This window comes from Drosophila tropicalis, unplaced genomic scaffold (genome assembly GCF_018151085.1).
Source record: "Drosophila tropicalis isolate 14030-0801.00 unplaced genomic scaffold, ASM1815108v1 contig_867, whole genome shotgun sequence".
NCBI classification, from domain to species: domain Eukaryota; kingdom Metazoa; phylum Arthropoda; class Insecta; order Diptera; family Drosophilidae; genus Drosophila; species Drosophila tropicalis.
The window spans coordinates 3349495-3365040 of record NW_027173362.1 but is presented as its reverse complement, the minus strand read 5'-3'; the positions used below and the strand labels follow the sequence as shown (position 1 = coordinate 3365040).

The 15546-nt window shown below is 37.8% G+C and overlaps 1 protein-coding gene across 5 annotated transcripts in view; it reads left to right on the top strand.

Moving 5' to 3' along the window:
- The window catches only part of rst (roughest), a 240091-nt gene that overhangs the window by 206461 nt on the left and 18084 nt on the right, over positions 1–15546 (top strand). Inside the window, exon 1 of one of the 5 annotated variants that reach the window (XM_068298454.1) lies at positions 10544–10968. The exons of the other annotated variants lie outside the window; for them this stretch is intronic. The gene's annotated coding sequence lies outside the window, so the exon portion shown is untranslated. Of the gene's footprint in view, positions 1–10543; positions 10969–15546 lie in introns of those variants that run through there. 5 annotated transcript variants of the gene reach the window in all.

Below are 15546 nucleotides of genomic sequence, written 5' to 3'. Positions count from 1 at the left end.
TCAGTGACTTTTATCAATAACTTCGTTATTTTCTAAGCTATTGTCGTGAAATTTAACATCTATAAGCGACTGTGCTCAATTTGTTCAATATCGAGTAACTATATGATATAGCTCCAATATAAAGGATCGGTGGAAAACACTGACTTCATTACTTTTTACGTTATTGTCATAAAAATGTATATTTCTCAGTTTAACATAGCTATAAATGACTGTGCTCAATTTGATCAAGATCGGGTGACTATAGGAACGATTGGTGGAAAACAGTGACTTTAATCAATAACTTCGTTATGAGATATGCCGTTTGTCGGCCATTCCTTGGCTAGCATTAGACTTAATGGCTATTGGTATGAAAACGGTCGAAGTAAGCCCCGGCCCTCTGGTTTCTTGTGTTTTAGTGTTAGCCAAATAAAGTCTCCCATAATCTATAACCTAAACTAAGAGCCACCTTTAATCAAATGGAATTGGAGAGGACTAGGTCCAATAATTTGGTTGTATACTAACAAATATTCCAGATCTATCCACATTTTCATTTCGTTTTTAGATAAATTTTCTCTCATTTGCTTCTTGTTTTGGTTTTTTTTTTACTTCTCTAACCCCATTTGCGATGTGAAACTGAAACCGAAAAAAAAAAAAAATTGAAATCTAAACTGAAATTCCAGCAAACGGCATAATTACCAGACCTTAGTTGTTGTTGTTTTTGATATTACTGTTGGTAATTTGTTGGCTTGGGTGGGGGAAGTTGGGGCTCGTTACTTTATGTTCAGTTAAGTTGAGTTTTTTCCCAAGCCGAAAAGTAAAAGCTGAGTCTACATAATTGAGTTACAGCCCCCCTCAACCCCCTCTGAAAACTCTGAGAAAGCAAAGCAAACCAAAACTCTTTCATATGGGAAAGATGATAATGAATTTGTTATCTGGCAATGTTATCGTTGGGTAATCACAATCTCTCAATTGGGCAAACTAAACTCTTGATCCTGTTGGCGTCTAATGAGCTCTACTGACACAGAATCAATCTAGAACTAAAAATTGAACAAACCGAAACTTTGGGTAGAATTTTTGATGTTTTTTTTTTTTACTCCGTCGATATAAGAGATTTTGCCACAGATTTGCATTATTTATTTTTATGCAGCACTAAACTAAACGACAAAAATTTTAAATTGAATATGAAACGAATTAAATCAAATGAAAATAAAAGTTTGCTTTTGCTTTTACGTTGAAAAATGGTTGGGCCATTTTTCATGCATATGAAAGAAGGACGAATTGTGAGTTGCAGGTTGCGGGGTGCGGACCGCCGGATTGGGGACTGAAGAGAAAAACCACAATGGCAAAGCGTCAATCATAAAAAAGGGGGAAAAAAATAATAATAAAAAAAAAACAACAAGAACTTTTGGTATAAAAAACTCCAATTCATATGCGTGCATTTATACATAGAACAGATCTAACAAATATGTGAAAGGGGGAAAAAAACGACTTGACAAGAGTATAAACTCAATTTGCATGGCAGCTGCTTTATTACTGCGAACGAGAGGGCTGTTTCATAACTTTGACAACAGGGACATATGTATATATATCTTCAATTGAAGTTCTCTTAACTTCATTGTGAATTTGCTTTGATTTTCGATCAACAATTGCCACAATCATATTAACTTTAGTTTGTTGTCCAACAACTACTGAATCCCTCCTCGTTGATATCATTTCATTTTTTAATGTATAAATCTGAAATAAATCGCTGTCGTTTAAAATTCAGTCAATGGGCGTTGCAAATAAATCAAAAATTTATTGTAACGCATTTAAATACATGCATATTTCATCGATAAACAACGACGAAAGGGCCGCAATGAAACAAAGAAAAAAAACGTAGGTACATATGTATGTATATAGAGTGGCAACTCTGGAGGCATTGCCAGATGAAAGCTTCTTAACATGGCTCAAAGCAACATGCAGCTCTTACCTGCATAAGAACGATTAAATATTTAAATAACAAACATTTCATTGCAAAAACAAATTCGAAGACCAAAGTCAAAATCATTTGTTTCATATGCTCAGGTGGCAACACTGCAGCTACAGCACTGAACACAACTGTACTTACAACTACATGGGCCAGAGTTTTCAGTGTGTAGCCAAAAAGGAGAAAGAGATACTGTGTTTCCCCTTCAATCAATCGGCTAATTTCATGTAAAGTTTATTTTTTGATTTTTGTATAAACTTGATTAGGCTTTTTCTTTTGGTTTTCCTTTCTTTTTCTATCTCCGCTTTTCAAGTTCATTGTCACTTGGTGCATGTTTCCAGCTGGCGTCGCGCTGCCAAAGATGAAGGAGGCGACGACCAGACCCCCTCTAAGGCGGCTGTGATGCCAACGACCCAACCATAATCCAATTATGAATTTTCACATAAATTTTTAACGCAACCCCAGCCAAAAAAAAAAAAAAAAAAAAAAAAAAAAATAAATATATATATTGTGACGAGATGAAAAAAGTCGACTGTGTGTGTGTGTGAGTGTGTATTTTCCCCCCACAAATAATAACAATAAATTGTTCAAAGCATGAAGCAATTCAATAAAAATAATGAAGAAGAAATGCAGACGTCAAAAAGGGCTTTTCCTTGATGGTCGCTTGCGAGAGAAGAAACAGAGGGGTGAAGGTGAAGGGGGAGCATTATGTACTTTATTTTTATCAGTCCGTCTCATAGTCTTATAATGATAATGCTGATAATTACAGCAGCAGCACCAGCAGCAGTAAGAATACGAAGCCGAACTTTGCTATCAACTGCTGAGGAATGATGAGGCCGGGTTAAAGGGGGGCTACAGTATCTTCGAGTTGACTCATTGAAAGTCGTCAGGGCGACAACAACGACATCAACGTCAACGTCATTGTCAGCTTGCAGCTTGCAGCTTGCAACAATCTGTGTCGCCTCAACCCCGCTCCCCACTCTCCATCTCCATCTCCAGCATTTTCCAAAGCCCAAAACCGAATCCCATCCCATGACCATGCCCAATCCCCATGCCCCCTGCTCCATGCTCATGCCATCATCATCATCATTATCATTATCATCTTCGTGTCTGAGTCGTCGTCGTCGTCGTCGTCAAGTTGAGTCCCCATTTGCTTTTTGCCATCAAACCCCATCGAGTATGACAATTTCATTTATTTAACATGATTTTTACGCAGCGAGTGTCGGAAATGAGTATGGGTATGGGTATGGATGAATACTCATTCGATCTTCTGCTTCGACTTCTACTTCTTCATATTCTTTATTTTTTTTTTTTTTGTTATCTTTTTATTATTATTATTTGTTTTGCATCCATGCTAAAGACAAGCTAAAATAAAAAGGAGTGGAGTGCCTTCGTCTTGGAGGATTCGCTTTTAACGAATGTCTGATTGAGTTATCTTTCTATTTCTCTCTCTCTCTCTGGCTCTGTGTCTATTATTGAGCAATGTGCTCAATCATGTGAGTGGCAAACCTATTCAATAGATTTAGTGCCATGAAAAGCATTGTGCAAAGCATATCGCGAAATTTCATTCACCAAGTTACTCTCCATTAAATTTTTTGAATCAAAATTATCAAAGAATTAAAAAAGAAAGATGTGTTTATGAATGTATTTGCATTCACTTGAATGAGTATGAATGAATCAATTGATTAACTATCCATTGGAAAAACTCTTTGCCGTAATAATCCTTCGCACATGAGACCAAAGAATACTCGAATTGTTATTTATTCTGATTTAAGCCCCTTCCAATGTGGGACCCACTCTGATTGCTGGTCGTCGCCTCCTTCAGCTCCTCATCTGTAACCAGGCACTTTCCAAGCTCCTCTCTCTCTGTTTCACTCACTCTTTATTTGAGCTCTCAAGTGATCTGTGGCAAGTGCCTTCTCTTCTCGCACTTTTGGTAATGACACAAAACTCACAAGTTGGGTGAGAAAAAAAAAACGGAGTGGGGGCGGGGCAAATACTGCTGTGTGTGATTATCAGCAATTTTCATAAAGAAATGGAAAATCGAAAAATGAAATGAAATGAATTGAAAGCAAAGTGCCAGACGACGGCAACGTGGTGAAGTGCCACAGCCATGGCTCCCATCATCCGACCATCCTAACGCCATTTCCATCACCATTCCCACCAGTTTCATCTTCTACTTATCAATGAGCTACGTGCCTTTTCGGCGATTTTGCAGCCTCTCCTGAAATACAGGAAAAAACTCAACAAAAAAAACACACACAGCCAAAAAAATCATATTAATAATAATAATAATAATAAAGAGAGTACAAGAGACAAGAAAATGTTCAACAATTGGGAAAATTTTGGGATTTGAAATGAGGAAAAAACATGGCGGGGCGTGCGAACCTTCAAAATGGTTCCAAATAGTATTAACAAAACATTGTTTCGAAATCGGGAGAATGCTTGGTATCTACGATTCGAATTTGAAGCAAATATCTACAACAAGAAGAGCCTAGATGAAGGGGAGGGGGCCTGACCACCTTCGAAATTGTGAGCACATGACAAGATGTCCAGCTCAAGCAATATTTGCACAATTTTTGACTATGTATGTCCATGAAAATTCACAACGATGCAAATTTTTTCTAGCAACATAAAAGTGAAGGATAATGGATAAGGATAAAGGACGTGACTGTCTTAAAAGTTGGACTAGATTGATCAGAATACAGAAAACCTCGAAGAGCGGTAAGGGTCTTAGGAACTTGGCTCGTTTCTGTCGGCATCACCACAAAACTAGCCTCAAAGCGAAAGAGGGAGGGGCAGCGGCAGAAGCGGGTTGGGCCGGTAATTGTTTTGTCTGTTGCAAAGTTTCGAGTTACGAGACATTGGCGAAGACAAAATGCAGGCAATTTTAATTACTTACATTTCACTTTTTTTCCTCTCTCTCATCTTCTCTTTGTCTTTGTTTTGTCAAATGGACGACGGCAGCCGGTCAAGTGCATGACACCCCAGAGACTATCCCCCCTTTTTTCTCTCTCTCTCTCTCTCTCTCTGGGTTTCAACTCCATCTATCGGCTCCCAAACGTGCTATAAACCAGTAAGCACGCACCACAAGAGTCCACATTTTCCCCGCTCTGCTTATGCAATCAGCCACCCACCTGCCTAACCGCCCAACCACCCATATGTCCCACCACCAAATCTACCTGTTTACTCGCACAGTCACGATTCAAACGAGCCAAAGTCTGCCTTTTAAACTAATTATCGTTTTCGCCATTCACATTCACCTTGAGCTCTCAAATAACAACAAGCAAAAAAGAAAAAAAAAACACAGAAAAGAAAATAATTTAGACAGCGAAAGTAATCGGGTGCAAGTTGATTTTTAGAGACAGAGTTCCCCGCACTTCACCCTCGTCCCTCTGGCCATGTAAGGCAAAATTGAAATAACAAATAAATACCAAACACTTACTGCATGGCCAATGGACAGACAGGGTGAAGATGGGTGCCAATGGAAGCACTAAGACTGACTTCATTAACACACGATTGGAGTCGATGGGAGCATATGGGGAGTATGGTTACAAGTGCCAGAAATTGCACAAGCTGTCCTCTTCCCTGGCTTATTAAGCTCTTTTCAGGTTTGGAGGACGCCGAAGCCGAAGCCAAGGCGGAAAGTGGAGTAGCCACATGTGGAAAGTAATCTTTTGCCAAACATCTAGTGATGGCACACAAAGGAATGGTGTGAATATGTGCTTGAACTCCCAATATCAAGGATCACTTTCAGCATTCATCGGCTCAAATTAAGATTATATTTAGATTATTGTTTGCCCCTTCTTCACCTCTTGGAATTCAGCGATCTTTACACTCACTCACAATGTGAGCAAGTTTCACTGTGATTGCGATTGGAAAATCACTTTTTACTGTTTCAGGTAAAGCCAACAACCATTTTGGTGACATTGATGTAGCAAATTTTTGCTCCCTTTCGTTTTTTTCTTTTGCGTGCTCTTCCTTTTGCCAACGATAATTACATGTCGTCTTAGGCGAACACATAGCAACAAGGGTTGGATCTGCAACAGAGCGAAAGAAAGAAAGAATGAAAGAGATAGTAGTTGGGGGAATGGGATGTGATGGGATGAGGTGGGGTGTGGTGGGGTTTGGTAACCTTACTGTTCGCCAAAGTGTTAGTTACATGGTCGCCATTCTCCATTTCCTTCGTCTTTGCCTGGCACGTAATTTGCTGATTTTGAATTTTTCGTCTGCGAGGCAGCAAATGAAATGCTTTTGCATTTTAATGCGCCCCACAGACTGACAGCTGCCTGAAGGAGTTACGGCCACGGCAAAGGGGAGGGAGGGGAGAGAGATAGGTGATGGTTAAAGTGTAGATGGGGTGATCACTCTCGGTCTTTCTTTCTCCCTCGGTCTCCTACTCCATTCCACTGGTGAAAACTATTTGCTGCTGCCGCTGGCTGTCAACTCCAGACCAAAAGCAGCAGCAGCAGCGGCGGCAAGCAACCAACCCCCCATCACCCCAACCACCCAACACACACACACCCAACCCCCAATCCCAGCTGGAACATATTTGCACTGTCTGGCAATTTTTAAGCAATTTCAGCTCGCCTGAGTTGACTTGCTCGCCCTTTAGCCCCTGCCTATTCCTCATCCTCACCCTCTGGTACACTCTTTCCTTCGTTTTTGCTTTCTCTAGCTGCATCTGCATCCTGTTTAAATGTTTTCTCCCTTTTGCTCCTCTTTTTTGTTTTTGTTTTCTTTTTTTGGTTCTACGTTGTCGTTGAAATTAAAAATAAATTTCACAGTAAACACACATAAAACGAGACGCCAAGTGGGGGCACATGGTAAACCAGGGTATGAAGTAGACGAATACATAGACCCAAAGTACACAGACGGGTATAGAGCATGAGAGTAGGACAAAAATTGGAGGTATCATGATGGTATGAAGAAATGCCCGTTTGATCAAAAATTGAATATATCCTTGCGACAGCTTTAATTAAAAATTAACTCAAAGGAACACTTTCCCTTCGAATCAATCAATATTGTCAGTCGATATATATCGGTATAACACTCGATAGGTTCAGTAACCTAACCTAATTGAATCTAAAATGAAAACTCCTAATCCCATCAAAAACAAAATATCTAGTAAATCGCCTAATTTAAGTAGTTCAATCCTTTTCTATTAGACTGTCCAAAATTATGGATTTCAGATTCGTTTTAATGATAAAGTATAAAAAAAATATCACAATATTTTAAGACTCAAAGATGATGCCTTAATTAGCTGACTTCCTGGAAGTAAGCAGTTGCCATATAATAAGGACATTCAAACTAATTAATTTTTAACACTTTTCTCTAATAAAAACAAAAAAAAAAAAAGAGAAAAAACTTTTTAAATAAATGTTGAAAATGCACGTAAATGTTGTGAATAAGTTAGCAACATCTAAAACAAAAAAAAAAAAAAAAAACATTCGTTTGATTGGATGAATGGAAACATTTCAACTTTTCGTATATCCTGCGGCTGTCGGACATTTAAAAATAGTTTTTATTGCCAATGGGATTTACTTTTAGACATTTGGCGGCAACAACGACAACGACAGCGACAGCGACGTCGACCGCGGTGTCTATATCTTGCCGTTAGTTGTTGCCCTTGAATACTTGGCCCCAAGGATGGCGCGTCGGATGAGCGCGTGCCAAATGTGTCTGAATAGAGAGACTGAGTGAGAGAATGGCAGAGAGAGAGAGAGAGAGAGAAAGAAAGAGAGAGAGAGGAGGGCAGGCAGCAGGGAAGAAAGTCCGTTCCGACTTCAAGTGATATTTTTAGAAGCTCCAGCATCCATCCTCCATCCTCAGCCCAAGTTTGAATTCTCTCAATGTTCTGCGTTGGCAACCAAAGCAATCAATGCTAAAATAAGTGTAAATGCAGTTGCCATGGTTCAACATGCTCCTCCTCTTTGTCTCTGACTTCATTTTTCATCATCGACGCCGTCGTCTTTGTCGTCGTCATCGTCGTTGTTGGAAAGGCAGTGTGACAGATAAGGAAGAACACGAAAAATAAAAGAAATGGAAATAAAAAAAATATCCAAAAACCAAGCTGTCAATCGAAAGTGTGAAAAAGGATTGCCTTGGATTCGATTTTGATTTCAATTGAGTTGATTTTATTTGATGGAATTGAATTCATTAAAAACATGTTGCATCCCTTTTTGATTAGCGACCGCCACCATTAGAGCGAGGGAGACAGAATTGCATTTCCCGAATAAGCCAAATAAGCCTGAAATACTTTGAAATATATAGAAACGTGATATTTCCACAACAATTTCGTTCTGAAAGGAATAATAAATATAATTAGATTTTGTTTCGATTTCTGAGCACATTTCATATATTTATGTATCTTCAAGATTGCTTTCGGTTAATTGAAATCGAATCGATTGCAGGTCATTGACTCTCATGCTCAGCTAGCGCACTTAACTTATCAATATAAATATGATTTTCCAAATCCATTTGATGGAAGTTTTTGACCTACCCGACTTCAATATGAAGTAAATCATTTCGACAAACTCTCTTACTCTCTTGCTGTTGGTTCTATTTCTATATTGTTATTGTTTATAAACAATGAGCATGGTTTTGCTTCGTTTCGGTTTGGTTTGGTTTGGTTTCGTTTTGTTTTTCTTTTCGTTTTATCATGCCTTAGTGGAGCGCTATCTCTCTGGGGCCTCTCTGTTTTCTATCGTGAAAACAGAAAAGAAAAAACATTGATATTCCCATACGTCGACCATAAATTACATGACAATTACCCAGAAGCGAATGAAAAATCCAAAAACTCAACGAAAAAAAAATAGAAGTAGGAGAACAAAAATATACCCAAAAAAAAAGAAGAAGAAGAAAACCAACAAGAAAACAGCGGAAAATTGGGAAAAGAGCGCACAACATTGCCGACACTTCATCACGCCCCCGCACCGCATCTCCCCTCCCAACGCTCGCAGTCGATATTTTGACGCTCACACGCGTAGTTTAAATTACGTTTGCTAGAGCTGCAATCGTGCTATAAATTTCCTTCCCCCCTCAACCGCCCCTAAAATGTAGTGGAGCGGGAGAGATGTTTATTTTTGGTCTTCGAAAATGTCTTTTAGGCCCATCCCAATCTTCATACAGAGAGCTGTATGTATCGTTTCAATTATAGAAGATTTCAGAATCGGCGCATCATGCAGTCAGTCAGTCGATCGATCGATCTATCTAGCGATCCAGCGATTGATTAACACATTCTCCACATGGCTCCCACAGCGTTTAATGCACTCGCATATGACTAACATGGAAGTAAACTTTAAAATATCATTAGATTATAATTAGTTCTTACTGTTATTACCTTAGCGAAAAGGGCTTTACCATGTCTTGAATGCAAAAACTCGTTGAGAATTACAACGTGTAAGAGCTCTCAATATTAAAATTGATAACCTGGTTTATGTTCGCGTCGATTTTTGTAGTTCAGTTACCACAATTTTCACTCTGAGAATGAAAAGCATGGAGAGTGAGGAAAAAGAACCAACTGTTATTGGCTTTGGTTTTTTTTTTTTCTTGTTATATGTAGCGTCGAGGTCAATGCTGTCATGACACTTGAGGTGAGCAACAGCTGCTGCCTTTGCCTCTTTTTTTATTTTTTGTGTTTTTGGCCAAATCACCCACAATTTTCGATGGGCTTGAATCTCATTCTCTTGCCCCTTTCGTGCCTCTTCTCTTCCGTTCAATCACTGCTGGTAACATCTTTGCTTGAAATTTGCATTTCTTAAATTGAGCTGAAAGAGTTCAAGCAACAAAACAACTAAGCAACTTGGTCGCCATATGGCATAATGGCCTGATCGTCTGCAAGAGTGAAATAAAATGCCCAAAATAATGGAAAGACCACTAAAAGTGGATACAGAAACTTGATGTCAATACAAAGTTGAACAATATAGAAAAAAGACTTTGTATATCTGAAATCCAGAACAGGACTCGAATGGACAAAGTAATGGTTGTTCTTTTTTTTCTCTATTTCAATCATATTGATGAAGTTCTTTGATTTGAAATTGTAAAACAATTTCTAGGTAGTTCGAACTCCTCTCAGACTCTCTCTACATAGAACAATATCTAACTTTGATTTCTCGAAAACTCCTTTGAGAAAGAGAATGTTAATATCCTTGCTGGCTATTCGACCAAGTCCAAGACCAAGACAGCTACAGGCCAATCGAGCTCTGTTAAATGTTAACAGAGGCAACATTTCTTTTAATGTTGCATCGTGTTCGATGGTCGATCCAACCGCGTCTTGTTTTGTTCGTTGCAGACCGGCTTCAGCATTTCTTAGTCCCAGCCACTGTGGGACAACATGTTCGGCCGAACATGTTCAGCTGCTTCGGTGAATTGAAATTTTTTCGAAATTTTTTTCAGTTTGTAACTGTTTTTCAAGGCGTAATGTCGCACCTGCGGACAGTTCCCTCACAATTGATATCAACAAACAACTTTGCGTTAGCTTGTGGCGTGCGTTTTCTATGAGTGAATTGCAATCGGAGCAAACGGTCTGAATATCAAAAAGAAACCTTTAAAGACAAATTTCGGCGTGCGAAAGGAAAAAAAAAACAAAACAAACAGAAATACAAAAATATAAATTTTTTTTTTTTTTTGCAAATTTTTTTCTATCTCCTAAATAAAGTGCATTAAAAAAAAACAAAACAAAACACAAAGTAAACCAGTGACAAAATTTCTTACCTGGTTTGGATTACCAGTGGAAAGCAAAACAAAATAAAAACCATTTCAAAAGAATATATACAAAAATTGTTAAAATTCAAGTACAAATTTTATTCATTATTATGTACTACCCATCATTTGAAGTGAAGTGCAATTGTTTGTGGCCAAGGAAACCTCTTTGAGAAGAGGTCAATAAAAATAATTTGCCTGTCTTTTTTTTTTTTTTTTTGTTTGCCAAATGCCAATTGTTTGTTTTCTACAAACATAAATCAAAGTACTTAAATTCTAACAAAGAGCCAGAGGAAGGAGTTAGCAAAGACAAAAACACTGTGAGTACTTATAAATAATAACACTTTCAGTTTTGTTACATTTTATTGGGCTTATTGAAAACGTTTTTTAGTTTGCCTGACATTTCAGTTTGAGCTCAAGGCGTTTGTTATTTAGGTGGAGTTCAGAGTTGCTTCAATTCAATTCAAAAGTTGATTTAGGCCAAGTCGTAATGCTAATTTCAGACTAACTACCATGAAGTTTTTTTTGTTTGTATTGCTAAGATCAGTACTAGATCATGTACTAAAAGTGATCTTACACTATTCTTTGTTATTGTGATCTTAATAACATTACTTATGAGTTTGATTTTTTAAAATTCTTTCATTTAAATTAAAATTATCACAGAGATCTTCAATCTAGAATAATTTTGGTATAAGCCATTCAAAGTAAATATATTTTTCAAATTCATTTGATCGAATTCTTAATCAAACCAAATAGCTATAGTATTTATGCCTAAAGAGATTCTGATCTTTAAATCCTGAAGAAAATATATCAGATATCAATAGACTGAGTTCCCATCTACCAAAAAGAAGAGAGAGTATCAAAGTAATATTTCATTTTAATAGAATAAAACTCTTGATAGAGATTATCTGTAGATCTAAAAGTACTAGAAATGCGGTTAACCACATATTAAGATCGTTTGATCACTTTTGTCTTTAATCTACTAAGAGAAAACTCGAGATCACAGATAAGATCAAGGTTTGTTTTAATCCTGCATCTTGTATGAGATCAACAAAAGTTAGTCTCCATCTATTGTTTAATGATCAAGCAATATACATATGTATATAGCAGATAGTTAGTATGTGTGTAATATTTATGCAATAAAAGAGATTGCAAATGATTTCATTCTCTCAAATGTTCAGCTTTATTTAGTTGATCAATAAATCTTTTTTGGTCAAGTTCTTTAATTGTGTCTGCCTGTCACCTTAAACTAAGCATTAACTGGTTTAAATCTTTCTAAATATACATACATACATATAGGTATGTATCTGTATGTGGCCCCCTCTTAATGATTTATGGGATTACCAAAAAATTAACAAACAAAAAAATGAGGAAAATAAAAACGATTATCATTGTTTAAAGCGACAGAAACAAGTTTTCTATAAGAATCTCCCCCCAAAGCAATCGTAGTGTCAATGGATGCATGCAGCTGGGGCCCCAAGCTCCACACCTGCCGCAGACTCATTAAAAATAATCAAAAAATACAACAAAAAAAAAAAAGGAGAAAAAGAAACCAACCCAAAACCAAAGAGTTTGTTTTTTTTTTCTCCTTCTCTTCTACTTTTTGGGCTTCTGGGTTGTGCTTCACATATTTCGTTGGATTTTTATAATTTGGCCCAATTTGGGTCTGGCATTGCAAATTGCTGAAACAATCGACAGGCCGACGGAAGTGCAACATGCTCATGTTGCAAGTTTCGCCTGCTGCCTGCTTCTGTAGTTATTGTTGTTGTTGCTTTTTATTGATTGCAACTTTAGGTTTGTGCAACATTTGTTGGATCGTTCTGACGCTTTCCCGTCAAGGCATATCGAAAGTTTCTGTCTCTCTCTCTCTTTTTCTTACTCCTTACACTGTCTGCCCCCCTGCCACAGACTTTGGAGTAATGTTGCCTGTCGCTTTGTTAGCTCTTTGCATGCCACCATAATATGCTCCTTTCCCTTCCCATCTCTTTTGTCATCCACCTCTTTTGCTCTGATAATTTCCGTGTCCATCCTTGAAAGCTGTCAAACATTTTGACAGTGATTTGACTTCTTCTTTTTCTGTGGAGTCGTTTGCATTGAAAGCTGCCTTCTTTTTTTTGCATTCACTAGTTCTTTACTGAAAGTAAAGTGAAAAGGAAAAGAGATCTGTAAAGATACTTATCTCTGGTGAAATCAACAAAACGATCGTCGATAGTTACACAATCACAATTACTGATCATTTGGACTTTATAAAAAACCGAAAAATCCGAAAAGAAATCCAAGAAAGTCTCTTTCAACTTAGTTATCTTTCGTTTCACTTTTAACTAATAGAAAAGATCGCTCTTCTTTATAAATGAAATGGGATAAAAACGTTTTCGAGAACAAGTTGCCTTTAAAGCCGATCAAAAATATCGTTTTTTGTTTATATAGGGTGCAGAATTCTCAAGGTCAACCCAGCCAATTGCTTTCTTTCCCTTAAAGTAGTAAATGAAATCGTAAACCCTTATGCCAGCATTTTCTGCTGACTGGAAAACGAAAAATAAAAACAAAAGTACATATACACATATATATGTGTAAGTGTGTGTGTGTGTGTATGTAGTTCTTTCTCATTGTCCAACAAATAAGGAAATTTTATGCCCATTTGAGCAAAGTTCTTCCCCATACACACTTGCTCTCACTTCTTCTCTGTCTATGACTTTGGTCTAATTCGATGCTTGAAAGTTTCAACATTTTTGGGCTGAATGCCAACCCTCAAAACACACATGGCCACCCCCGCAAATAGACTGAGGCTGACTGCTTGCCTGCCAGCCTGACTGACTGACTGACTGACTGACTTGAGGGGCAGCACACTTCACTTGCTTCAACTTTTCCATCAATGACTATTAATTGGCATACTCAATGAACAGGAGATGGAGGAGGAGCAAGAGGGGTAGCCAGAACGCTTCACTTGCATTAAGGCGGCGGCGACCATTAAAGCTCATCAAAAATGCAGGCCAAACCTAAACAACTGTGGGAGGGAGGTGAAGGCACTTAAAAGAAAAACGAATGGAATAGAAAAACGTATAAAAAGCAACATACATATATACGAAAAAGCAAAGAAATGCCGCTCGCATAGATGATTTTCCCTCTTGGGGTTGCCTAATAGCTGATAGCTTGACAAATATTTATTGCTTAAGCATTTGAGTGCAAATATTTTAATTAGTCTGGCGACAACCAACAAGAACAACAACAACAACAGCAATAATAATAATAATAATAAGAGAGGGCCAGCAGAGAGGTGAAGAGTGGTGGGGACTGTGGGGACAGTGGGTTTTCATAAAAACAACTCCAAGATGTTGCTGATGCTGATGATGAGGATGAGACTTAATGAACTGCAAAGCGGCTTTCAATTGTCTTCAATTAACCAAATTAACCGAATGGACATATTTCTAGTTAAACGAGATGAGAACTTATTAGGAATTGTGTGGATAGATGACCATAAATCTGCAAAGGGGAAAGGGACGATTAGTTTAAGTAGCGGAAAAGAAAACCAGTAGAAAAGAGAAAAAAAATAAGACATTAGCGTTCAATATACTTTGCAAGCACAACAATTAGTGCTCTTGTCTAACATATCCTAAAAGGATCCATCCAAAATATTTTGTAATCCCAATTTAAATCGAAAAAGTAACAATTTTTAGTTCAATTTTCAATACATTCAAACATGAAGCACTGTGAAATGTTAAGGTTAACGCAATTGGCAATAAGTTTCTGCTACTGTAACCCTACCATTTGCTATGCGTGTGTGTGTGTGTGTGTGTGTGTGTATTTTTCTATGTCCTTTCAGTTTCCTCAACTCCACACCTAAACAATTTCCCTTACAACATCACATCTCATCATCTGCAAGCAACGACGACAGAACTTATGAAAATGTTTTACAATATCCTTTTTATGTTATTACAAGTGTATGTCCTTGTCGCCAGCTTTGTCAAAATGTCTGGCAACGCTTCTGTACAATTTTTTTCCCCACCACTCGCCTCCCACATTTTTCGCTCTTGTTACCACTTCCTTACCCAAAAACGCCTCCTGCATCATCTTCATCTTCGTCTTCGTCTTCTGCTCCTGCTCCTGCTGCTGTGGCTGCTCCTGTTTGCCGTCGTCAACTTCGCGCTGTGCGTTTGAATATGTCACATTACTCCAACGTCCCTCTTCTACCCCCCACCCCCCACCCAAGCAAACATTCAAGTAACCCTTCCTCCTACCATCTTAGTCATCCACCTGCCACTCCATTACCTACCGCCGCCACTCGAACAGCAACTACAATGTTGACGCCTTGTCGTCCCTTAACCAAAAAAAAAAAAAAAAAAAAAAAAAAAACAAGAAAGAAAACAAGGAAAAGAGAAAAAAGAAAAATATATACATATATAGATATATACATATAAATTCCTTCCTTTCGTCAGCGTATGAGTATCTGTGTAAGTGTGTGTGTGTGTGTGTGTGTGTGTGGGGCGGAAGTGACAGTTGAACATTCATTCATTCATTCGCTCATTCATTGAAGAACCCAAAGGCAAAGCCAACGAACGAACGAACAGGAACCATAAAGGAAAAGCTTGACGGGCCAAGCAGGAGTAAAGCAAAAAATTCTATGGCAATTTTGGTTTGAGCCATGTCCATGGCAGTTATTCGCTAGAGATGGCAAAAAGAAAGTATATGAATGAATCATTCACTCGAGTGATCATTCCTGTTAGTCATTGTAGAGTCAAACTATCTCCCAAACTATTCACATTTTCTATGAGTTTTGCAAAGCGATCCTTCACTTCCCCTTAGAATATACTTTTCTTTAGATTCTTGTACATTCATTAAAAAGGTTTTTTCTATACTTATATGCACAATTTGAAATTCAATCACTTTTGTATTCAGTCACA